This window comes from Trachypithecus francoisi, unplaced genomic scaffold (assembly GCF_009764315.1).
Source record: "Trachypithecus francoisi isolate TF-2019V2 unplaced genomic scaffold, Tfra_2.0 Lachesis_group10, whole genome shotgun sequence".
NCBI classification, from domain to species: Eukaryota; Metazoa; Chordata; class Mammalia; order Primates; family Cercopithecidae; genus Trachypithecus; species Trachypithecus francoisi.
In genome coordinates, this window is record NW_022681455.1 from 78561434 (window position 1) to 78588308 (window position 26875).

Here is a 26875-nt window from a genome sequence, read left to right on the forward strand (position 1 = left end):
CCAATACTGTCTCCACCACCCACAGATAATTTTATTGCTAGTACTCTATTTCTTTTATCTATTCTTCCTGAGTAAGGAAGACAACTTAATCAGGGGAAAAAATTTCAGATTAATTTAGATAATTTTAAACTAGGCCGGGCACGGTGGCTCAAGCCTGTAATCCCAGCACTTTGGGAGGCCAAGACGGGCGGACCACGAGGTCAGGAGATCGAGACCATCCTGGCTAACATGGTGAAACCCCGTCCCTACTAAAAAATACAAAAAACTAGCTGGGCGAGGTGGCGGGCGCCTGTAGTCCCAGCTACTCGGGAGGCTGAGGCAGGAGAATGGTGTAAACCCAGGAGGCGGAGCTTGCAGTGAGCCGAGATCCGGCCACTGCACTCCAGCCTGGGCGACAGAGCAAGACTCCGTCTCAAAAAATAAATAAATAAATAAATAAATAAATCTAAAGCAGAGATTCTTCAGGTTCTTTTTGTTTACAGCCAACTTTGAAATACCAAAACTTTCAGGAACATGCTTGAAGGGATTAACAAAATCAAACCAAGTCTTTAAAAGTCAATGGTAATTGCAATGCAATTGCTGCTACAAAGCAGTCATATTTTGGTCCTTTTACAAAAGCATCTAGCTGGTTGTGGTGGCTCATACACACCTACAATTCCAGCACTTTGGGAGGCTGAAGCAGAAAGATTGCTTAAGGCCAGGAATTTAAAACCAGCCTGGACAATATAGTGAGACCCCATCTCTACAAAAAAAATTTTTTTAAATAGCAGAGTGTGCTGGTGCATGCTTGTAGTCCCAGCTACTCAGGAGGCTGAAGTGGGAGGATCGCTTTAGCACAAGAGTTCTAGGCTGCAGTGAGTTACCATGGTGCAACTGAACTCCAGCCTGGGCAGTAGAGTGAGATTCCATCTCAAAACAAAAATTTAAAAAGCATTTGCATTTACTGAATTCATTATTTAGTGGCCCGTCAGCACTAGCTGTGTTTTACTAGAAACATTCACTGGCCTACCTGTGCCTTTTTACCTACTCCCAAAGTAAAATTCGTGTAAAATCTGTGTTAGTAGAATTTCAACAAACCGATATTTAACTGAGCCAAAGGAAGAAATAAAATGAGACACAGCCATGATAATCATAACAATATACATAGTAAGAGTCACCCTCTGCATTCTGCAACATGAGAATGAGTTTGAAATTGGACACATAAATCTACACCTGATTAAGTCTCTGTTTCCACATGTCTCTCAGAGTGTGAGTGTCTCAGTTGACCTGGAGTGATCTCATGCCTGAAAACATGGACTTTTTTCATGTAATTGACCTCTAAATACAAGCCAACTACTTCAATTGGTCCTCAATTGAGTAAATATTTGTTCTTGTGAAGGTTGAAAGAATCAAAATGGAGTCATTTGTGTTTAAAAAAACAAACAAACAAAAATCCTGATGAATAGGGCAGGGAAGGCTATGAAGAGAGGGTTCTCACACTTGAATTCCTGACAACAAAACTAGGACAAGAGACCCCACAAAATCTGCAGTCTTGTCCAAAGGCCATTGCAGCCTTACACAGAAAAATACTTTTGTGAGGGCATCTCAACTGTCTGTCGAATCTCAGAACAATATCACCCTTGTTATTGACCCTTGTAGCCAAGGATAATTATCTCAAAACAATTACATTGTTCTCCTGCAGTTTTCCTTTAAAAATCTTTGTCTTCCTTTACCTCCCTGAATACACACCTAGTTTACTGTGGCATGCGTATTCTCATGGCAATGCCCCGATTAAATATCATTTTCTTTTAAAGGGCTTCTCTCTGTTATTTAGATTGGTATTTCAATGCCAGAGTATACTTCTGCTGTATACCGCACTCTATTTCATTAATGATTTGATGGACTTTCAACGGCAATTTTTGTTATACTCAGTTCCACCTTAACTTGCTAATTTTAGAACCTTATCTCTATTAAGGGAAGATTTTTAAAGTCCTTCTTAAGTCATGCAGAATTTAGATCAGAAATACTAATTTCTCCTTTAAGGATGGTAAACAAGTTCAAATGTTTACATGTCCCCAACATCATGATAGAGTAGGCATTGTTGATTGAGCTACTAACAGTTTTCTTGATGAAAATAGCAATTATCCTGACACTAATAGATTTCACATTTTACTTTTATATTATGGACATTAAACACCTTTTCTCTGATAGTTTAAAAAGCTTTTCAAAGATTGTTCAGATAATTACCCCACTCAGAAAATAATGACTAGAGTGGGAAATCAATGATATTTTTTAAGTTTTACCATTTGACGTAAATGACTCCACAGTAAACTAAGTTATTCTTAAAGATATATTGTATTCATAACAGATAAAACCTTTACTTATTTGAGAGTTTTAATACGAACAATTCGCTTAATGATCTTCTAGTTGAATTTGTAATAAGGTGATTCCAGACAGTGTAAAATACAACACCATTGTAAGCATTGTCTTTCTTTGTCACCACCATGCTACACTATACTTCTTACTTCTTTCTTCCAGGAAGTTATGCCCACTCCACAGTAAGTTTCATGCACACTCATCTGATAGACACTGATTTTATTATTATTATTATTATTATTATTATTTTGAGACTGAGTCTCACTCTGTCACCCAGGCTGCAGTGCAGTGGCACAATCTCAGCTCAGTGCAACCTCCACCTCCTAGATACAAATGATTCCCCTGCCTCAGCCTCCCCAGTAGCTGGGACTACAGGTGTATGCCACCACACCTAGCTAATTTTTGTATTTTTAATAGAGATGGGGTTTCACCATGTTGACTAGGCTGATCTCAAACTCCTGACCTCAAGTGATCCACCTGTCTTAGCCTCCCAAAGTGCTGAGATTACAGGCATGAGCCACTGTGCCCAGCCTGATAGACATTGATTTACAGTATGCATCTTCAGCTGTAGCTGAAATAAAATTATATTCATTGCTTCCAATTTGAGGGAAGATCTAAGAAGTTTTCTTTGGCATACCAGCTGAAAACCACTGGGTTAGATATTGCTATAAATGTCCTAGAAATTAGAAGGCATTTATGATATAAATCAGTTAATAGCAAAGGGGAAAAGTTGAAAAAAGCCCTGGTTAAGAAAGGGAAATCCCTGGGTTCTAACTGTAGCCCTGCCATTAACTGCTTGCGTGAAGTCACTAAATCCTTCCTCTGTTGAGTTCCTCCATTTATAAAATGAAGAGGCTGAATCTAGATAGATCCATGTATATGTAGGAATTTAGGATGTGATCAAAATGAATTACAAATCCATGATAAATTTATTTAAACCTAAATACTACTTTTGTAGAAAAGTAGAAGGGACACTGTTTATTATATTGAGTGTAGGTATGGTAAACTGACTAACAATCAAATTTTTAAAAACAGTTTATTTGAGCAAACAGCAGTTCATGAATTACACAGCTCCAAACCAGAAGATGTCTGGGAGCTCTGCCAAGGGAATGGAAGGGGGAAAGTTTTATAGGGCAAACATAGAAGTAAAGCAAAGAAATATTTGGTTACAGTACGCAGTTGTCTTATTTGGTCTATACTGTTGAATAGTCTCTAGTTATATAATTGTAAGTTTTTTGGCTGCTTCTGCTTGGTTGAGCATCAGTTCTGTTATTCTTTAATATAGTCTTTTATAAGAAATAGCTCAAGTTAAGTTTCACTTAGGTTTGCAAATCAAACAAGGTTAAGGTCACTTATTGAGACCAAACTGGCTTTGTTTGCTCAGGGATTCTTCCCACCTGGTTTTCATTTTAATTTACTTTAACAGTAGCTTTCCTTAGCATAACACCAAAAACCAGGGAGAAAAAGGAATGAAAAGACTAACAGACCTAATCATATAAACAGTTTAAACTCCTTCATGATAAAAGACATTGTCAATATATTTAAAGCAAGCATACTGTAAAAAACATGAACACATATACAAAATACTGAGTTCATACCTGTGTTAGCCCATTCTTATGCTGCTCTCAAGAAGTACCCGACAGTGGGTAATTTATAAAGGAAAGAGGTTTAACTGACTCACAGTTCAGCATGGCTGGGGATACCTCAGGCAACTTACAAGCATGGTGGAAGGGAAGCAAATACGTCCTTATTCACATGGTGGCAGCAAAAAGAAGCACAAGCAAAAGCGGGGGAAAGCCCCTTATAAATCTATCAGATCTCATGAGAACTCACTATCACAAGAACAACAAGAGGGAAACTGCCCCCATGATTCAATTACCTCCCCCCAGGACCCTCCCATGATACATGGGGATTATGGGAACTACAATTCAAGATGAGATTTGGGTGGGGACACAGCCAAACCATATCCATACTCAATCTGTAAAGAGTAGTTAAAAAGAAAAAAGAAAAAGAAGAACACCCCTGTAAAAATTTGCAAAGAATACAAAGAGGCAATTTATAAAATAAGAACCACCAATGATAATAAACACCTGAAAACACACTAAAGCTTATTATTACTTAAAGAGATGCAAACTAAAACAACATAAGGTTGCTCTATCTTGCCAGATGTCACTGACACACAGTGTGAGTGAGCATGTGCAGAAATGTATACACTCATACCTACCACTAGTAGCAGTTTAAAGTCATATAAACTTTTTAGAAGGGAAGTCAGCAATAGCTATTCATACACCTACCATTTTAATCAGCAATCCTAGTTCTAGGCATTATCATGTTTTCAACTGTTGACAAACCATACACATATATGTGAACAAAGGTATTGCAGCCTTGTCGGATAATAGTACATTATTGGAACTGTTCTAAATGCTCATCAATAGGAAATGTGTTAAATAAGTTATTGTACCTCCATAAAACAGAATATTATGAAGCTATTTGAAAATAATGAGTTAGATCTGTATGTACTCTCGGCCAAGATATCTACCTTAGATTTTTAAGTGAAAATAGTATGTATAGTATAATTCCATCTTGTTTTAAAAGAATTTTCACTATCTAAATTGTAAATATCTGATTCAATGAAGGTTTTTCAATGATTATTGGTATGGTTGGGATCTGTATTCCTACTCAAATATCAGGGTCAATTGCAACCCTCAGTGTTGAAGGTGAGGCCTGGTGGGAGCTGATTGGAACTTTCATGAATGGTTTAGCACTATCCCCTTGGTGCTGTTCTCATGATAGTGAGTGAGTTAATACGAGATCTGTTTAAGAGCATGTGGCACCTCCCTACTCTCTCTTCCTCCTGCTTCATCCAGCAATGTAAGACATGCCTGCTTCCACTTCATCTTCTGCTGTGATTGTAAGTTTCCTGAGGCCTCCCCAGAAGCAGAAGCCACTGTGCTTCCTATGCCATGAGCCAAATAAACCTCTTTTATTTATAAATTGCCCAGTCTCAGGTATTTCTTTACAGCAGTCCAAGGATGGACTAATACAATTGTACATCAATTTTATTATCAGGAAACAGCATTTACACTTCATAAAACGAAACAAAAGGGTTTTCTTCTAGATGATTGATGCATAAGTATGAAAAGGAGGCTATTGAATCCTGGAATAAGTTCACATTACTCAGGAGAATACAAAATATTTTCTTCTGCAAACCTTAAGCCCAGTACTTAGTAGTTGTACTAATTAAATAGTTTGGGGATGAATAGATAAATAAATCAACGGATGGATGGATAGATGGATGGATGGATATTGAGGTCACAAGGGCAGTTGGTTGTTGTTGTGGTTGTTTTATTTAGTGACCTAAATAATCCAAGAAAATCACTCTGAAGTAGCTGGTCCTCCAAAAATGTCAGGATTATTGGCTACCATGGCTTTTGGAGTCTGGTCCTTACACACAAAGACCTGATGAGGGATCCAGATGATGTAGACGGACAGGGCTTATAGGACCTCTGCTTAGCTTAAGACAAAACTCTCCCATACATGGGTTCCAAATAATCCCTAAGTGCAGTATTTGATGATCCCAGAGCCAGTCTTCTGTGACTTATTCCTGTAGACATGAAGGAAATGCAGAAATGAAACAAGGAGACAGAAGGAGACCTTATGATATGAGAGATCATGCCTGGGGAAGCAACATTGTTTTTGGAAGATTAACTTTTCTTTTTGGTTTACACATATGCTGCTAGAGCTATAAAAGGAATTAACTGATGACAATTTTATCCCCAAGTCCAGAAAAGGCTAAACTGTGTAATAATCCAAATACACCTCTGTCTCACCATCCTGTAAACACAGAAAGAGCTACCTTGAAAATGTTCAATTCAGGCCGGTGTGGTGGCTCACGCCTGTAATCCCAGTACTTTGGGAGGCCTAGGTGGGCGGACCATGAAGTCAGGAGATTGAGACCATCCTGGCTAAAACAGTGAAACCCCATCTCTACTAAAAATACAAAAAATTAGCCAGGCGTGGTGGTGGGCACCTGTGGTCCCAGCTACTAGGGAGGCTGAGGCAGGAGAATGGCCTGAACCCGGGAAGTGGAGCTTGCAGTGAGCCGAGATCATGCCACTGCACTCCAGCCTGGGCGACAGAGCAAGACTCCGTCTCAAAAAAAATAAAAATAAAAATAAAAATAAATTTTTTAAAAAAGAAAATATTCCATTCATCCCAGTGTCTTAAATTTTCCATGGCTTGCCTCCATGTGTTCATGCAGGTCCCCTGTTCAATATTTCTGGGAGTATCTGCCTGCATTTCATGCATCCTCATCTGGCCAGCTATCATCTCCATTTGGAGTCCTCCCCGTTCTTCCCCTCTTGTCCCAGGTTTTCCTTGTTGACATCTCCTGATTATGAAGAACTTCAGAGGATCTCATTGCTGCCATTCCTGACAAAAGCCACCATGAAAAGGTCACTGAGGGGCTAAAGGAGTGCCACATTCTAACCACAGGTAGAAACAGGTCCCTCTTCCAGGTTGGATCACCTTGACACACGTTTGGATAAAAAGATAAAATTTATGTCTGTGAATAGGCAATTCCTAGAAGAGGAAACCTAGATGGTGAATAAAAATAAAAAGCATATTCCATTTCACTAAAAATCAGGAATGTGACTGAACATATCAGCAATTTTTACACCTATCAGATTTATAATCATTAAAAGAAACAGACAACCTCAAGTCTTAGGTAGATATGAAAAAGACAAGGGCGTTTGGTGGGAGTGAAAATGGTTACACCCACTATGAAGAAACTGGGAAATATATTTTAAAATTGCTGATGCATTACCTCACAACCAAACAATTCTATTTCCAGGTATGTCCTCTAGGAAAAAAAATTCTCACACGCATGCTCAAAGAGATGGATATGACAATGTTTCTTGCATGACTGATGCATCAGCAAAAAGAAATTGGAAGCAATCTATATGTCCATCAACAGGAGAATGAATAAATTAATGGAATATGGCTGGGCATGGTGGCTTATGCCTGTAATCCCAGCACTTTGGGAGGCCAAGGCAGCGGATCACTTGAGGTCAGGAGTGGGAGACCAGCCTGGCCAACACGGTGAAATGCCATCTCTACTAAAAATACAAACAAAAAAAAATAATTAGAAGGATGTGGTGGCACATGCCTGTAGTCCCAGCTACTCGGGAGGCTGAGGCAGGAGAATCATTTGAACCAGGAGGCAGAGGCTGCAGTGAGCCAACATTGTATCACTCCTGCCTGGGTGACAGAGCAAGACTCTGTCTCAAAAAGAAAGAGAGAGAGAGAGAATACTAGAACACAAAGCAAATGAATAGACTAAAGCCACAGGTGTCACCATGGATGAACCTCAAAAAGGGAATACTGAAAGTTGAAGCCCATGTACAGTATGATTCCATTTATATAGTTTCCATTCATGCATATATACATTTATAGAAATAGTATAAAAACATAAACAAAAGTGTACAATTCCAAATTTTTTATAGTGGTTACTTCTTGGACAAGAGGGAGAAATAAGAAGGCGACAAACACAAGGGACTGCAACTCTATTTGATGAGTTTTATTACTTCAGAAAAATTCTGAAACACACAAGGCAAAGTGTCAAGATATTTTACAGATGAGTATCCTTCCTATTATCTCCTATGGGTTTCTGTGCCTTAAAATATTTTATAATGATGTGGCAGATACACCATAAAGTAACCGCAAAGTAAGCCATGTTCTTACATAATTCCCTCCCCTTGAGTGCAGGTAGAACCTGTAACTTGATTCAAACCAATAGAATCTGGCAAAGGCGATGGAGGCCACTCTTGTGATTACTTTACATTATATAATTTTCTGCCTTAACTGACTAGAGTGAGAGACTCTTGCAGGCTTGGAGAAATAAACTGCCTTGTTGTGAAAAAGCCAGATGGCAGAAAACCATGAGTGACCCTCTAAGACCTAAGAGCCACCCCCAGCTGACACTCAACAAGAAGCATGACCCTCAATCACATAGCTACAAGGAAAGGAATTCTGGCAGCAACCTGACTGAGTTTGGGAGGGAATTTTTCCCCAGTTAAGACTCCAGATGAGAACACAGCCCAAGTACGGCCAACCCTTTAATTGCAGACTTCACAGATGCTAGCAGAAGACCCAGGTAAGCTGTGCCTGCACTCCTGATCCACAGAAACTGAGATCATAAATGTGTGTTGTTTTAAGTCACTGTGTGGTAATTTGTTACACAACAGTAGAAAACTAAGACAAATAAAATATTTATGAAAAGAAACAGGAGTTCAGAGGAAAAACATAACATTTTGATGATATGGTGTCCAAGTTTCAAGAAGAAGGAAGCAACTCCTGGAATAAATGCTCCCAAGGCTAAGACCAAGGTTGACAGAGAGATGTCTCCTTCGGCTTCAGCAGTTTTCAAGCAGTAGGCATGTCAGAAGCTTGGTGCTAGAAGGTTGAGAAGTAAGCAGGAGAGAGGAACTGGGGACACTGGTCAAGAAGTTTATCAAGAAGGAACATTCAAGGAAAAAGCCACTCACCACATGGAAGTGTAAGGTTGGGGGAATTTCATTGATTTTTTATAAACCAGGAGAAACTTAAACATGTTTGCTTGGGTGTTTCGAGTGTACTTATTCATAACAGAATGGTTTAATTCAGTGGCTCTAAACCCAGTCTGCACATTATAATCACCTGAGGAACTTTTAAATCGTCCCCAAACACAGCACATCCATACAACTGAAAACTCTTCCGCAATAAAAAGGAACAAAATACAACACAAATGCAGTACTTTCACAAAAACAGGGATGGAACTGGAGATCATTATGTTAGGTGAAATAAGCCAAAGAAAAACAAACTTCATATGTTCTCACTTATTTGTGGGATCTAAAAATTAAAACAATTGAACTCATGGACATCAAGAGCAGAAGGATGGTTACCAGAGGCTGGGAAGGGTAGCTGGGGGTGCTGACAGGGATGTGGGGATAGTTAAGGGGTGCAAAAAATAGAAAGAATGAATAAGACCTACTACTTGATAGCCCAACAAAGTGACTATAGTCAATAATAACTTAAGGGTACATTTCAAAATAACCAAAAGAGTGTATTTGGATTGATTTTTAACTCAAAGGATAAATGCTTGAGGGGATGGATACTCCATTCTCCATGATTTGATTATTTCACATTGCATGCCTGTAACAAAACACCTCATGTACTCCATAAATGTATACATCTACTATGTACCCACAAAAATTAAAACTTCAAAAAATTTTAGAAATTAATAAAACGATCATGCTCTAGAAAAAAAACAAAAACAAAAATACCAATACATGCTACCACATGGGTAAGCCCCAAAAATATAATCAGTGAAAGAAACCAGGTGCAAAAGGCCACTACTATGTTGTTCCATTTATATGAAATATTTTTTAAAAAGCAATTCCATAGAAACAAAAAGTAGATTAATGGTTACCTGGGATTGAAGGTGGGAACAGGGGTTAATGGAAAACTTTTTTTTTTCACCATTGCTCCATGAAACAAACTTTTGTCAACTCATTTGTGTCTCGGTCCTGGCTCCTGGCAAGTCACCCTAGGATAGCCTTAATTCTCTAGATGACCCTCGTGTGTGGCACACGTTTGAGGATTAACCGCAGCCGCCTCCCTCCCATGGGTAACTCCGAGGCAACCTTGCCGAATGCAAACTGCTTTCAGGCAACCTTGTCTCATCATCTACTTCCAGCCAGCATCTTAGCTTTGAATGTTTAGGTGTGCAACAGGTAACACTTACTCTGTTCAAGTTTCAAGGGATAGAATTCAACCTTTCCAAGCAGATATCTTTAAGTCCCACACACACACACACACACACACACACACACACACTTGTAAAGACACTTTTACCCACAAATGAATCTTCAGCCTTCCCCCCATAGTCTGGAGACCGGGGATGGACTAATGCTGAAAAAATCCAATTTGGGGGCCTACAAAAGTTACCAAAACAGTCTAGCACCTCCCTTCAGAATATGGGAAGGCTTGGCCTCTATTACTCACAGGTCTGGGGACTTATCCAACATTCGAAGACAAGAATACTCTAGTTTTAACATCCTAAAATATCTGTTTCATCTTGTGTTGACTAAATACAGCATCCCGAATGCATGATAACCAAATTGCAATTTAAATGTGTGTGTTTCTTCCAGGAAAAAGGCATGAGTAGATGGATGTGTCACATGGAAGGGACAGGTGACCTCAGGCTAGGGAATGATAGCAGGAAGGCATTTCCTGGGGGAGAAGGTGATGATGTATAAAACTTCAAGGGGCTTTCACTTGGATGTCATTTCACGTAACTGTGCTGTGGTTGCCACGTTGAGTGGATGTATGCTCTTATGAAATATCATCATCACTACCCAGTTTTGCTCCTCCAAAAACACATGCTACTCCAATATAACAATGCTCAGCTCACCAAACCGCTTCAACACAGGCAAAAATCTAAGAGTCAAATGGGTCAAATGTTGTCACATCCTGTGTGCAGTTCCGCTCTTGAACCATCAAGGTATGGTTTGTTCTGACCTGTGGACACATTTCTGTTGAGGTGATAGTTCTAGACATGTGACAAATTTGAAGGAGGATTCTTCACCTTGACATACACAACTGGTTCTTCTCTAGCATGAAGGTCTGCAAATTCTTTCTGCAGAGAGCCACAAATAATTTTGGCTTTGCAGGCTGTACTGTTTCTGTTGCAACTACTCAATCCCTGTCATTGTAGCACAAAAGCAGTCATGGATGCTGCATAAATTGAATGAGCCTGGCTGTGTTCCAATAAAACTTTATTTGCCAAAACAGACAGTGGGCCAGATTTGGGCCATAGACTATAGTTTGCTGATCCCTGCTCTAGCAGATTGAACTATTTGTCAAAACATAGGTAACTGTTCTCAAGAAAGAAGTAGGAGGTAGTTTGCCAAATAACCTTGGTTCTTTGGAGTCTGGTTTATTGCCCAATAAATTGTACATTTATAGTGAAAAAATTTTATAGACCCTAATAAATGTAGGTGGGAATGATCCAATACAGGAGAGAAGTTGAAAATGCTGGAGAGATTGGGGATGATTGAGAACCCAAGAGGGGGATTCCAAAGAACAGGTGAGAGGTCTCTTGGGCCATAGAAGGGGAATGATGAGAGGCTGGGTTGGAAAAGACGGCACACATTTGACTGATAGTGTCCGTTACCATCTGCTGAGACAATGGTAAATATCAGGAGGCATGAGAATGGAAAAGGTTTGAAATTGCCTTTTTGGACAACAGGCAAGAAAGCTGAGCAATAGAAGGCGTGGGGACCAACCTCACTGAGGCTTTAATGAACTCATTTTAAAAAAGGAAACAAAGCCACCTGCTCACCAGGCAGTGGTGTTGAGAAAATAAAACCAGTTCACTAAGGTATTTAAGAACCCTGAAATGCGTGAGCAGGAAGAAACCCTAGAATCATCAAGGCTTCCAAAAATAAGGAATGACTATCACTGATGAGAGTTGAGATAGGTTTTTATGTGGTGCTCAGACATGATATTAAATAATATCAATTCACATAAAGGGGCAGTGCTTTCTTCTCCATTTATCTTTCTGATTGCCTCACATAAAAGTCTCCATCTGGCACAGGTAGGTCTATAACACCTCTGTAAAACGTGCCATTTTCCCATGTAACAAATCAGACAGACCTTCCAACAGGAAAGAGTCTCTGCATAGAATTTAATGTCATGGGTTTGTTTTCCTTCTATTTATTTTCATGGTTGTTTTCTATTTATAGCCATTTAGGCTTTTTGTTCATAATATAAATATATGATAAAACATTTTACCTACCCAAAGGGAAAGAAATCATTACATCAAAAAGATACCTGCATTTATGTTTGTTACAGCACTATTCACAATAGCAAAGATTTGGACTCAATCTACATGTCCATTAATGGACATCTAAGTGCCCACTGACCAACGAGTAGATAAAATATGGTATATATGCAGAATGGAATACTATTTAGCCATAAAAAAGAATGAAATCATGTATTTTGCAGCAACAAGAACGGAACCAGAGGCCATTATCTTAAGTGAAACAACCCAAAAACAAACAAACACCACATGTTCTCACTTAGAAGTGGGAGCTAAATAATGTGTACACATGGACATGGGGAGTAGGACAGACACTGGAGACTGTGAAAGGTGGGGGATAAGAGGGAAGTGGATAATGAGGTTTTTTTTTTTTTGAGACAGAGTCTTGCTGCTCTGTCTCTCAGGCTGGAGTACAGTGGCATGATCTCAGCTCACTGCGACCTCCACCTCCCGGGTTCAAGCAATTCTCCTGCCTCAGCCTCCCAAGTAGCTGGGACTACAGGCGCACACCACCATGCCCAGCTAATTTTTTGTATTTCAGTAGAGACGAGGTTTCACCGTGTTGCCCAGGCTGGTCGCGAACTCCTGAGCTCAGGCAGTCCACCCACCTCAGCCTCCCAAAGTGCTAGGAGTACAGGCGTGAGCCACCACACCCAGCCAAGAAATTATTTAATGGGTACAGCATGCATTATTCAGGTGACGGATACATTAAAAGCCCAGACTTCACCACTATGTAATATATCAACATAACAAAATTGCACTTGTACCCTTTAAATCTATACAAATGAAAAAAATGCACATTTTTAAAGTAAATTTAAAGTGAGGCATTTTAAAAGAAAGACAGTGTATAATCTCCAGGCAGTACATGGACAAAGTCAAATGGCAAAGCTGTTTTAGGGATCAGATATTACAGATAAGGGAAGTGATACCAGAAGAGGACAGAAATTTCTCCCAACTCAAGCAGCGCTAGAGGCTGAGCTGGAATCCAATCCCAGTTCTCTCCAATCACAGCCCTTTAGTCTTTCTCATGTAAACCACGCCTTGCTCGGACTCAGAAGTTTCCATTTATTTGCACCGTATAGCCCAAAGTTAAACCTCATCGGTGACCCTTTCCGTCTCTCTTCTCAGAGGTGCACCTTGCAAGGTGCACAGTCACCTGTCAGCATTGTGGACATAGCAGCATTGTCCATCAGCTCTGGCCTTTCATGCAGGCAAGTGGAGCAGAGCCCTGACATGCCTGAGAAAGTAGCTGGTCAGGGGCTGAGGCTCAAAGAGCTGTGTGCCTGCTCTATCCTCAAAGCCTTCTGCAGAATCAGACAGCCCCAGCAGAGCCACTGGCTCTGGTGAGAATGCATAAGAGAGCTTAGGGGAGGATGCTAAGGGTCGGGGAAACAGGGGCTTAAGACAGATAGTGGGGGCCTCTGGAGGCCAAGGGATCAGGCCCAGTCAGAACCTACAGGCATTGCCCACACTGTTCATTTCCTCAGTGAAAATTGCTGCTGTGCTATTGAACATGAATGATGTTTGCTTTGTTTGCTACATTTTCCCATTGTCCTGGCTCATAGAAGACACTCAATGAAACTCTGTTACATGTCTAATGAGGGTGAACCTTGAGTCAGAGAAAAAGGAAAAGAGAGAGAGAGCAAGAGAGAGAAAAACACAAAGGGGAAAGGAAAGAAGAAAGAAATCTTCATGCAGGTAGAAACGCTCTAACTCTTCCCTAATATTTCTCCAACTTGCAGGACAATACATGGCACATAAAGAACCCTCAATAAATACCTACCCTGCCTCAGACAATAATGACTATGAAAGAGTTACAAAGCAGTGGCACCTATACAAAATGAAATGTAGGACACAATGTTTTCATAGAGGAAACTACTTGTGAGTGTCACATCAAAGAAAGAGGTTTTTCAGTCTGCTTTAAAAATGAAAAAGCAATGTCAAGCTATTGGAAAGGCAGTACAGTGTGGTGGGTAAGTGGAGTCTGAACAACCTGGGTTTAATTCCTGTCTTGGACTTTCACCAACTAACTCTTAGCCTCACTGAGCCCATTTTCTCATCTGTAACATGAGATTAACACCAACACTAAGTCATACAGTGGTTATGAGCTTTAAATGAGATTATATACACGAAGTCCTCAACATAGTAAATGGCACACAGTAAGTTGTCAAGAAATATAACTACGATTGGTAAAGAATGAGGCAACAGTCACTGGCAGGAATGAAAAGTGTTCAGTATCCCCTTCCTAACAATGCCTTGTGAGTCCTGAAAGCTGTCTTCAGGCCTGCAGGGGTTAACCGAAGACACAGTCATTCACACGTACATGCACATGCACACACAGCCCTGCCTGCTGCCCTTTGATCCCTCTCCCAAGGCGGGAATGGAGATGAAGTCTGCCAACTGTGCAGCCCTAATTGCATTTCCTTTCTGAAAGAGGGTCTGGTGCAGAACACCTGCGGTCCAGCGCTACGTGACGGCGAGGCTGTCATGCAGGCAGCAGAGGCACAAGCAGCGTGCACATTCAGGGGCTCTGGGGCTCGAGATACAGCCAGTCCTGGCAGATCCCTGGGTGCCCCTCCCAAGTGCTGCTCCCGCTGTGGAAACAGAGCTTCCTGCACAAGGTTGAATACAGTCTGGAGTTTTGTAATTAATCTCCTCAAGAGCCCCCAAGGGCTGAGGGTGGGAAGAGAAGAGTCCAGACATTTTCCTGATGTCCTAAGAGGCAGAATACATAGCATGGCGGTTGAGAGCAGGGGGTTTTGAAAGGCAGGAGCCAGGGCTCAGAATGAAACTGTAACATCATCGGCTGTGCAACTTGGGGCAGGTCCTGCGTGCTCTTTGAGTTTCCTCAGCTGTAAGGCTCAAGGTGATAACATTTGCAGGATCAGGTGACGTGACGTATCCAATGTGCTCTTCCAACACCTCTCACATAGTGGGCGCTTAATAAATTTTAGCCGTTATTGTTAGGATAATTCATTTATTGGACAAACACATATTGAGCAGTTACCATGTGTCAGGTACAGTTCCTGCTCAGAAAACATGGATGAACCACTTAGACTAAGTCTTTGCCCTTGTAAAGCTTATATTTTGGTGGAGGAGAGAGAAAGTAAGCATGCAAACCAATTAGATAAATTTAGCACAGGATGGTGCTCTGAAGGAAATGAGATGATGGCATAGAAGAACGACAGAATGGAGAGCCCTGCATTAGCCAGGCTGGTTCGGGAAGTCCTCTCTGAGACACTTGAAGGAGAATATGTTGGTAACTAAGGAAGTTGGAGAGTGATATGTTCCAGGCAGAGGAAACAGCAAGTGCAAAGGCCCAGAGATAGGCTCTCAGTCATTATGCGGAGAGGTGACAAGGAAAGTCTCATCAACTACAGCTACCATTATTCACCCAGATTCACAAGAGGGTCAATACAGAAGGTTCTATGTACATGCTCCAAGGTTCTGAAGCCCAAAGTGTAGTGGGGAGATCAGCACCAACGCTCCACTAATATACAAATATTTACTGAGCATCCTCCACAAACCAGGCAGTGGGCTGGACACTATGAGATACCAAGTAAATCAGGATGACTGTTGCCTTCTATGCCTGTGACCACCCTGTATTCAAGCTCCAAGGCCAGGGTCTGGAAGACAGAAAGTGCTCAATGAATGTTTATTGGTAGAAATAACAAGAACAGTAACATTTGTTAAACTCTTATTTAGCTCTTCTACACCATTGACATATCAGCTTATTTAACCCTCGTGGCAACTCTTGCATTAGGTATATTATTATTATTCCCATTTTACAGAAAAGGAAACTGATGCTCAGAGACATCAAGTAACTTGCCCAGGATTACACAGCTAATAAATGGCAGAGCCAGGATTCAGACCCTTAGCAGCCTGGCTCTATAGTCAATGCTCTTAACTACCAGCATGGCTGGGATTAGGGAGGGCTGTAAGTCAAATCATTGGTGTCCTCATAAGAAGAGACACAGTCACAGAGAATTCCATGTGACTACAGAGGCAGAAATGCATTTGTAAGCCAAGGAATAGCAAGGATTGCAAGCAGCCACCAGGAACTAGAAGAGCCAAGGAAGGATGCTTCCCTAGAGCCTTCAGAGGGAACCTAGACCTGCTGATACCTTGATTTCAGACTTCCAGAACTGTGAGGGGATGCATTTCTGTTGTTTTATGCCACTGGGTTTGCGGCAATTCGTTACAGCTGCCCTAGGAAACTAGTACACCTTTGCAACAGCCAAACAGCTGAGAGGACAAAAGACATTTACTTCTACCTGCTGATGTTGGTTGCAGCTTAATTCAGTTTGAACAGTTGCATGATTCTGATGTTTAAGGTCAAAGCAGCAATTCACTCCACATATGGGTGTGAACTCTTCTGAATAATTAGGCAAGTCTTATATGGTGTGAGATTCAATTCCAAATAGCTCCAGCTGAACCGTCTTTCTCTGAAGCTAATTTTCCAGCCTTTTCACCTCTCTTTGTCCGTGGATTTCCTTTTATCCTCCAAAGCTTAGGAGAGGCATTCCTTTTCCACATCTTAAATATAAAGAAACTAAGACAGAGAAAAGATTTTTTTTTTTTTTTTTGAGACGGAGTTTTCTCTTGTTGCCCAGGCTGGAGTGCAATGGTGCAATCTCGGCTCACCACAACCTCCACCTCCAGGGTTCAAGTGATTCTACTGCCTCAGCCTCCCAAGTAGCTGGGATTACAGGCGTGTGCCACCACGCCTGGCTAATTTTGTATTTTTAGTAGAGACGGGGTTTCTCCATGTTGGTCAGGCTGGTCTCAAACTCCCGACCTCAGGTGATCCGCCTGCCTCAGCCTCCCAAAGTGCTTGGATTACAGGTGTGAGCCACCGCACCTAGCCAAAAAGATCTTTTAAGACAGTTACTTGTAGCATAACAGCATAATAGTTGCTACACATAAGAGTCAGAGTTTTTAAATGCAAACAACAGAAATCAACTGGTATGGTGTGAATGTTCCCCAAAGTCCTTGTGTTGAAACTTAATCACCAATGATGTGGTATTAAGAGGTGGGGTTGCCAGGCCGGGCGCGGTGGCTCATGCCTGTAATCTCAGTACTTTGGGAGGCCGAGGCAGGCAGATCACGAGGTCAGGAGATCAAGACCATCCTGGTTAACACGGTGAAACCCTGTCTCTACTAAAAATACAAAAAATTAGCCAGGTGTGGTGGTGGGCACCTGTAGTCCCAGCTACTAGGGATGCTGAGGCAGGAGATTGGGTGAACCTGGGAGGTGGAGCTTGCAGTGAGCCAAGATCGCACCACTGCACTCCAGCCTGGGCAACAGAGCGAGAGTCCGTCTCAAAAAAATAAATAAATAAAAAGAGGTGGGGTTGTGAGAAGATGTCACCAATGAAGCCCTGTCCAGACACTAAACCTGCCAGCACTCTGACCTTGAGCTTCCCCAGCCTGCAGAACTGTGAGCAATAAATTTCTGTTCTGTATAAATCACCTAGTCTCCAGTGTTTCATTACAGCAGCATGAACAGACTAAGATACCAACTCTGGGTAATTTCCATGAAAAAGGAATTAATTAAAGGATATTAGTGGTTGGCAGAAAGGCTGGAGAACCAAGTCTAAAGATTTGGGGACAGGAACCATCTCAAAATTCACACCACAGGATTGGACCAGCGAGGCCCCCACCCCAACAGAGGACCCTCCAGACCCTGTCTTTTTGGGTGGGGGTCTGAGAGAGTTCTGTTTTGTGACTGGTGAAGCCTTAATCACCCACCTGAGGCCCATAAGATGGGAAATTCCTCAGATACAGAAAGTAGTTTGCCTGGTGAGTGGCCAAAAATGGAAGTGTTTCATATTCAATATACTGCTGTTCATTGTGCTGTTTGGAAAACCAGTCCCAGACTGTGCCATATATCAACTGAACACACGGTCAGTGCCAGGCACTAGGAATACAAAACTGAACAAGAGAAGCTCACTGTTCTCCCAGAGCCCATGTGAAACAGAAAAAAAAAAAAAAAAAAAAAAAAAAAGGACCAAGAAAGCTCAGCAACCAGGAGCCTGGGGAAGAGCCCTGTGCTAGGAGTCAGGAGATTTAGGTTCACATTCCGGTCTAAGCCTGCCCCATGGAGCAATTTGGAGCAAGTCTCCTCAGGTCTCAGCTTCCTCAGCTGCCTCTATAATAGGGGTAAGGGCACTGGACTACCTACCATTAAAGGGTGATTTGGAAGCTCACTAGGCAGCCTGTAGGGGACAGTGCTCTGTCAGGGTAAGGGAGTCATTGCGGTAGATTGGTTGTAAAACTGTCCTCAATTATCCACCCCTTCTTGTGTTCCTATTTGATATGATTTGGCTGTATCCCCACCCAAATCTCATCTTGAATTATAGCTCCCATAATTTCCACATGTTGTGGGAGGGGCCTGGTGGGAGATAATTGAATCATGGGGGCGGTGTTACCCATACTGTTATCCTGGTGGTGAATAAGTCTCTCAAGATCCGATGGTTTTATAAGACGTTTCCCCTCTCACTTGGTTCTCATTCTCTCTTGCCTGCTGCCATGTAAGAGGTCCCTTTTGTCTTCTGCCATGATTGTGAGGCCTCCCCAGTGAGTCCATTAAATCGCTTTTTCTTTATAAATTACCCAGTCCGGGTATGTCCTTATCAGCAGCATGAAAACAGACTAATACACTCTCTTCTATGATCTGGCTTTGCAACCACTGCCATCAAAAGGTAGACTCTTTCCCCATCCCTCCATCTGGCCTGGGTTTATGACTTGTGCTGGCCAACAAGTGTAAAAGTGAGGGTGTGTCAGTCTCAAGGTTGCGCCTAAAGAGACCTGCTCTCTCATTCACTGTCAGAACACTGCCATCACCTTGAGCACAGTCCCAGCCACCCTGCAGGAGGATGAGAGACCAGTGGACAGCAGCCCGGTTGTTCCAGCCAAGGCCAACATGTGAGAGAGCCCAGGCAAAATCAGCAGAGTCCCCTACACAACCCACAGATATGTAAATAAGCCCAGCAGAGGCCAGAAGTACCACCCTAATGATCCATAAACGGTGGTTGTTTCAAGCCACTGAGTTTTGGAGTAATATATTTTTTACAGCATTATAGTGGCAACAGATAATGGATATGGTAGTCCGCAGCTTCAGCATCCCGTTACTACAAAATAAGGTCACATTAACTTGCAAATAAAACCATTTAGATACTATATCCCATTTTTTAAATTAAACAGTACAGAAAGGGATAAAGAGAGATCATCAAACCTTTTCCGTAAATGGTCAAATAGTAAATATTTTAGACTTTGTGGGACATATGGTCCGTGCCATGCAGGCTGTTGTAGCTACTCAATTCTGTCTTTGAAGCTCAAATGCAGCCACAAACAATATGTAAACAAATGGACTTGGCTGTGTGCCAATAAAACGGTGTTTACGAAAACAGGCAGCCAGATGAGTTTGGCCCAAGGGCTGTAGTTTACTTGCCCCTGGCGTAAAGTAAACAGCAAAACTCCTTCTTTTCCCTCCCTCTTCCCCTCTCAGAGATAATTACAGTTAACAGTCTCTTCAGTATTCGTCTAATCATTTTCTACATGTAAATGTCCTTTAAACACACACACATAAATGCTATCACACTAAATCTGCTGGCACAAACTCAAGCTTTTCACAGAATATGTCTTAGATATTTTTCTATGTCAGCACTTATGGGGTGACATCATTCTTTGATTTCTGCAAAATATTCCATAGTAAGGATGTACCATGATTTATTGCAGGGCTTTCAGTGGTTTTTCAATATTTTATTCTCCAAATGAATGCTGCAATGGACATCCTCGTATAGATAAATTTTGATATACAGGCTAGATTAGTTTTCTTCATGACCTTTATTCAAAAGCATTTAGATAAAAGCTCAGTTACGGCGGAGCTTGCAGTGAGCTGAGATCCGGCCACCGCACTCCAGCCTGGGCGACAGAGCCAGACTCCGTCTCAAAAAAAATAAAAAATAAAAAAATAAAATAAAATAAAATAAAATAAAAGCTCAGTTAATGGCTGATATAATCTAGGCATTGTGTTGGGTGCTGGGGGATCCAGAGATGAAGCCGCTGGTCTGCCCTGAAATTGCTCATGGTGTCAGCCAGTGGTAATGCTGATGAATTTACTGAGCATTTACTATAGGCCACTCACAGTGCAGTGATATTTACATGCATCATCTCACCCACTCTTCACAACAAAAGCACCTTATGAGGCAAGTCCCATTATCAGCCCCCCTTTACAGATGAGACTAAAGCTCAGAGAGATTGAGTCACTTACCTGATGTTACACAGCTAGCAATAGATCAAACTAGAATTCAAACCCAGGTTCCTGAGCATGCTATCTACACTTGGGAGTCAATTGCAAGTAGGAGCTCAAAAGAGGGAAGAAGGACTCCAGTTGACAAGGAGGGAGAGGGAATATCAGGCAAAGTGGGCAAAAAGCCATGGGACTGTGAAGACATGGGACTTCTGGAAATCAGCTCCTGTGATTCAGCATGGCTAGGATGCAGAGGGAAGGAGATGAGGCGAGAGATAGAGGTACCACAGGCTCATGGATGGTGCCTCATCTTAGCTGAAGACTCTGAACTTCAGTCACTGTGCAAAGCAGTGTGGAGATTTCTCAAAGAACTTCAAATGGAGCTACCATTCAACCCAGCCATCCCATTACTGGATATATACCCAAAGGAAAATAAATTATTATGCCAAAAAGACACACGCACTCATGGGTTCATGGCAGCACTATTTATAATAGTAAAGACGGGGATCGACCAGGTGCCCATCAACAGTGGATTGGATAAAGAAAATGTAGTACATACACACCATAGAATACTGCCCAGACATAAAAAAGAATGAAGTCATGTCCTTCGCGGCAACAGGGATGCAGCTGGAGGCCATTGTCCAAAGTCAATTAACACAGGAAGAGAAAGGCAAGTACCACATGTTCTCCCTTATATGTGGGAGCTAAACATTGAGTACATGTGGACACAAAGAAGGGAACAGTAGACACTGAGAAACACAAGAGGGGTGGGCATGGGTCGAAACGCTACATATTGGGTCCTATGCTCACCACCTGGGTGGCAGGATCTGTACTCTAAATCTCAGTATCACACAATATACCCATGTAACAAACCTGCAAATGCAACCCCAAATCTAAAAGTTGAAATTATTTTTTCAAAAGACTCTTGACTTTATTCTGAAAGTTATGAAGAGCCATTGAAGTGTTTTAAAGCAGGAAAGTCAAGATCAAAGTTGCATTTTTAAAAGATCATGCTGACTGTAGCGTGGAAGATGGATTACAGAGAGGGTCAGAAGGGGGCAAGGAGATGGATGAGGACTGTCCTCTCAGCCACACTTGGGGAAGTTTCCTTTTCAGGGACAACATTTGCCATGTAATTAAAGACAGCAGGGTGGTACCAGGCCTCAAAAATGGGACACGCCAATCCACTGACACCAGGAGCTCTACAGCTCCTCAAAATGCCAAAGGCCAACTCAGTCCCCAATTTTCCCCAGGATGTGAGAGCCCATGGCTGACTGCCCAGTGGGGAACCTGATTTAGCCCTGGATCATTTCATTTCATGTCCAGAAAGCATCAGACAGCAGTGATATGTCCTCGGGTTGCCCCATCCTGGCAAGAGGACATCTTGAGCAGCGGCCCATCCATTTCCGCCACCCCCTGAGCTGACACACAAAGAGGCTGTGGCCCTGCAGAGAGCCAAGCCGCGTGGCCGCCGCATCGTGAGTCATCCCAGCTGGTTCCAACTATTTTCCCCAGGAGGCAGAGGAGTTGGACGGAAGTGTGCCCTGGCCAAGCGAGAGACCAGCAGCAGGACTGCCAGGGGCCGCCAGACGTGACCGAAGGGAGGATGGATGCCCACATCTACCCCTCTGACCTTGTGAAAAGGAAGAGAGCAGCAGGAAGGGCCTTGCTCACTTCCGCAAGGCTGAGTGGCCAGCGGGTCTGGGTCTGACACAAGATACCATAGAACGGTGACCAGGGCAAGAGCATAAAGTTCAAGGGAGCATTACTGGGGGTTAAGGTTGGCAAATGAAACAGCTCACTAGTTATGGAGCCCAGGCTCCAGGCCAGGAGCTGTGCTAAGCACTTTACATCATCATCATCATGTCTGCTAGAATACTTTACAGCTATTATTCCATTTAATCCACTACAACACGGATCAGCTTGTGGCTTGTCTTTGCACAGCCCATGAGCTAAGAATGGTTTTACATTTTTAAATAGTTTTAGAAGAAAACAACGAAAAATAGGTAACAGAAGTCATTTGTGGCCTGTAAAGCCTAAAATATTTACTATCTAGCTCATTACAGGAAAAGTATGCCAAAACCCTTGCACTGGTTCAATTAGAACAAGATATATATGTGTGTGCATATGTTTGTGCATGTGTGTGTGTATGTTCTACTTCTATATTCCTCAACGCCTAGAAGAGGTCTTGGCACATCATAGGTGCTCAATAAATACCAAGTGAATTAATGAATGAATGAGCAAATGAATTATGAATTTTTATTATCACTCAATGAAATAGATATTATCATCAACCCCATTTTACTGATAAGGATACTGAGGCTCACAGTGATAAAATGACTTGCAAAAATCACAGAGGTAACAAACACCTGAGCTGCAATTCAAATTCAGGCAGTTTGTCATTCAAGGCTTGAGTTTTTTAAAAAGCACATATCCTAAAAACTGAGAATCTGGACTATGTCTCGTTCCGTGACTCTCAAACTTTCCTGTGCATGACAATCATATGGGATATTGTTAGAATTCATGTTCCCAGGCCTTGCCTTCTTGGATTCTGATTCCATAAATCAGAATGAAACCCAGGAGTCTGTGTAGGGGAAGAGGAGAGTAAATGAGGTGGCTACCAGGGGTAAGAGGCTTTGTGGAGAAGACTAGGAGGGAATATAAGTGTATTAGCCTGTTCTCATGCTACTAATAAAGACATATCCGAGACTGGGTAATATATAAAGGAAAGAGGTTTAATGAACTCACAGTTCCACGTGGCTGGAGAAGCCTCACAATCATGGCAGAAGACAGAGGAAGAGCAAAGGTACGTTTTACATGGCAGCAGGCAAGAGGACCTGTGCAGGGGAACTGCCCTTTATAAAACCATCACCTCTCATGAGACTTATTCACTATAACAAGAAGAGCATGGGAAAGACCCACCCCCATGATTCAATTACCTCCCACCAGGTCCCTTCCATGACACATGGGAATTATGGGAGCTACAATTCAAGATAAGATTTGGGAAGGGACACAGTCAAACCATATCGATAAGTTCCTGGTGTGTGCTGTGCAATATAAACCTACCTCTTCATCTCCCTACAACATCTTCAGTAACAGGTCCATCTTCCCTCAGCACCTAGTGGGGAAGGCTCTCTGGAATGGAACTCAGGGCTATGTATGACCACCATAGAAGACCTATATCTGGGTTATAAAACTAACCACTGCAGGAAAGAGATTTGGTCATTCTTTGGCCAAAAGATGGATTGAGAGGTAGGGAGTTGGAAAAGAAAGCAGCTGATCCCTCATGGGAGCATAATCACATTGCATGTGGAAATCCAGATGGCACCAGGCCTGAGATGAAAGACACCTAAAACAGAGCTTGGGCCATTTGGATCCAGAAGATCATCTTCACCAGAGTACAGAACTTTTCCCTATTGAGAACCTTATCGGGGGGGAGAAAAACAAACTTACAATTATGAGCCACATCCCAGTTAAAAATCATTTTACCTCGTTTATTTTTTTCTTAAGTCACCTGATTTTTAAATCTCCTGCAGATATTTTAAGTCATTCACAGTCAACATAATCATAATCATTATGGTTGAGCATCTCTTCTTTGTATGGGAAAAGAGTTAAAGTAGAGAAAGGAAAGGAAAGCTGGAAAAGAAAAAAAGAGCAGACTAGGGCAGAGCGCAGAGGAGCTACCAGAGAAGAAAGAGGCAGCCCAGGTAGAGCTGACACACAAGGAGGGTGGAGAAGGAGTCAAGAACAAGGACTGGGGGCTTTGAGGCCACACAGATCTGGGTTCCACCACTGGCCAGCTCTGTGTCCTTAAGCTGGGCAGTTAGAGTTCAATCAGGGAAGCAGAGCCACTAAGAGATACACAGATACTGAGAAGATGTGCATGTGAATGTCAATGTGAATATGGATATTATCTTAGTTCGGATGGGCAGCTATAACAGAATATCATCGATGGGTTGGCTTATAACAATAGAAATTTATTTCTCGAAGTTCTGGAGACAGGGAAGTCCACGATCAAGGCACTGGCAGATTCAGTGTCTGGTGAGGGCCCCCTTCCTGGTTCATAGACAGCTGTCTTCTCACTACATCTTCACATAACAGAAAGGGCAAGGGAGCTCTTTGAAGCCTCACTAATCTCCTCTTGAGAGCACCACCCTCCTGACCCCATCTAAACCTAATTACCTCCCAAAGGCCCTACCTCCAAATACCATCGCATTGGGGATTTGGTTCCAACATACGAATGTGTGGGGGACACAAACATTTACCAGATAGCAGATATGGATATAGATTTAAATTTAGGGTTTTGTAAGGGATTGGTTGCACACTTGAACTTACACAACTATGGGAATAGATTAAGTAGCCTCTGGAAGGCTGTTTTCTTTGATCTGATGCTGGGGCTTCAAGTCCACAGGGCAGAAAGTTCAGGGCAGGAAGTTCAGGAGGGTAAAGAAAGTGGGGCTTGAGACCAGACTGGAGACCACAAGCAAGAGCTGAGGTTCTTGTAGCCTCTCACCTTGGTAACCTTACTATGGAGGTGAACACTCACAGCTGCCCAAGAGAGGGAGACACGAGAATCTAGAGGAGGGAAGCAGTTGCAGACCCAGGCACCACCTCACACCAACGAGGAGAGCCAGTAAGCAACGTGCATGAGCTGCATAATGGTGGCGGCTTTACTCCTGCGCTCCAATCTCCCATAGGAATCTTTCATAGCCCACTCTACCTGGAAATGTGAAGGGAAGAGGATTCTGGGAAATGTAGTTCAGCTTAGACCGCTGAACCATTACCAAGCCACCACAGCAGTTAAAGAGGTTTCTTCCATTTGGGGAGTTTGGATGAGGGCAGGGAAGTTTTGCTGTGGTTTTTCTTTTTCTTTTTCTTTCTCTCTTTTTTTTTTTTTTTTTTGAGATGGAGTCTCGCTCTGTCGCCCAGGCTGGAGTGCAGAGGCGCGATCTCGGCTCACTGCAAGCTCCACCTCCCGGGTTCAGGCCATTCTCCTGCCTCAGCCTCCCGGGTAGCTGGAACTACAGGCGCCCGACATTGCTGTGGTTTATCTTTAAGAAATTGAAGAAAAATTGTACAAACAGTTACAGAAATGTTTAAAACAGGTAAAACAATGACTCTCATAAACACATGTCAGATATTTTGTTTAACTCATTCATTAAAGAGAAAACCAGAAATATGCTTACGACTGAGTCAAAGAAGCCGAAGAATAGACACATGCATAGGTAATCAGGATTCCTGAAATAAATTTGCTTCATAGATGCAAAACTGCTCAATATCCTCAGCGCAATAATCAATTGCCTTCTACTAGACATAATTTATTTGCATTTCTACGGACAAAATTCACTCGTATTATCAGTTTTCTGCAACTTAGAGAGTTGTACAATAGCTCAAAGACAATGCAAGGTGGTAATAACCCAGAAAGGTGCACCAGAGAGGACATCCAGCCATCCTTGCTGCTCACTGTAAGTTTTTCACAATTTTCCTGACACTCATAATTGCCATCATTCATTAATTACTAACTGCTCAGGCCGGGCGCGGTGGCTCAAGCCTGTAATCCCAGCACTTTGGGAGGCCGAGACGGGTGGATCACGAGGTCAGGAAATCGAGACCATCCTGGCTGACACGGTGAAACCCCGTCTCTATTAAAAAAATACAAAAAAACTAGCCGGGCGAGGTGACGGTCGCCTGTAGTCCCAGCTACTCGGGAGGCTGAGGCAGGAGAATGGCGTGAACCCGGGAGGCGGAGCTTGCAGTGAGCTGAGATTCGGCCACTGCACTCCAGCCTGGGCGACAGAGCGAGACTCCATCCCAAAAAAAAAAAAAAAAAAAAGGAAAGTAATTACTAACTGCTCAAAGCGAATCCTAGGCATTAACCCATGTAAACCTACCAACAAGGCCATGATGTTGTATAGTGCCAAATTTGCAAGTGGGAAACTAAGGTACAGAGAGGTAGAGTAACTCATCCGGTGTCACACAGCTAGTACACATCAGAGCTGGCATTCAAGCCTGACTGTTCAACTCCAGGCTTACACATTCTGCCATCCTGCACCCAATGTGTAGTGGCAGTTGCATATAGTGGTCAAAGGAAGTACTTTATCATAAACATGGTTTAGAACTTCTGGCCAATGTTTGGTGATAAGGAAAGGTATGCCTACTCTCAGTTTTGTTATTGCTTTGAATTATTTGCAGACAATGACACCCTTTCCCCCACACCCCCCGTTTCCTGGTCCAGGTCAGACTGCTCCCATCCCACAAATCATTTCCACTTCTACTCCCATCTTTCCCCTTACCCCTACCAAGAGGTGGTTTTTACTGTTAATCTCCAGCTTTTTTCTTGCTTAGAGAGATGTTAACTGAGGGTGCATGTTGAATTTTTCAGGACACTAGAGAGGTTTTTAGAG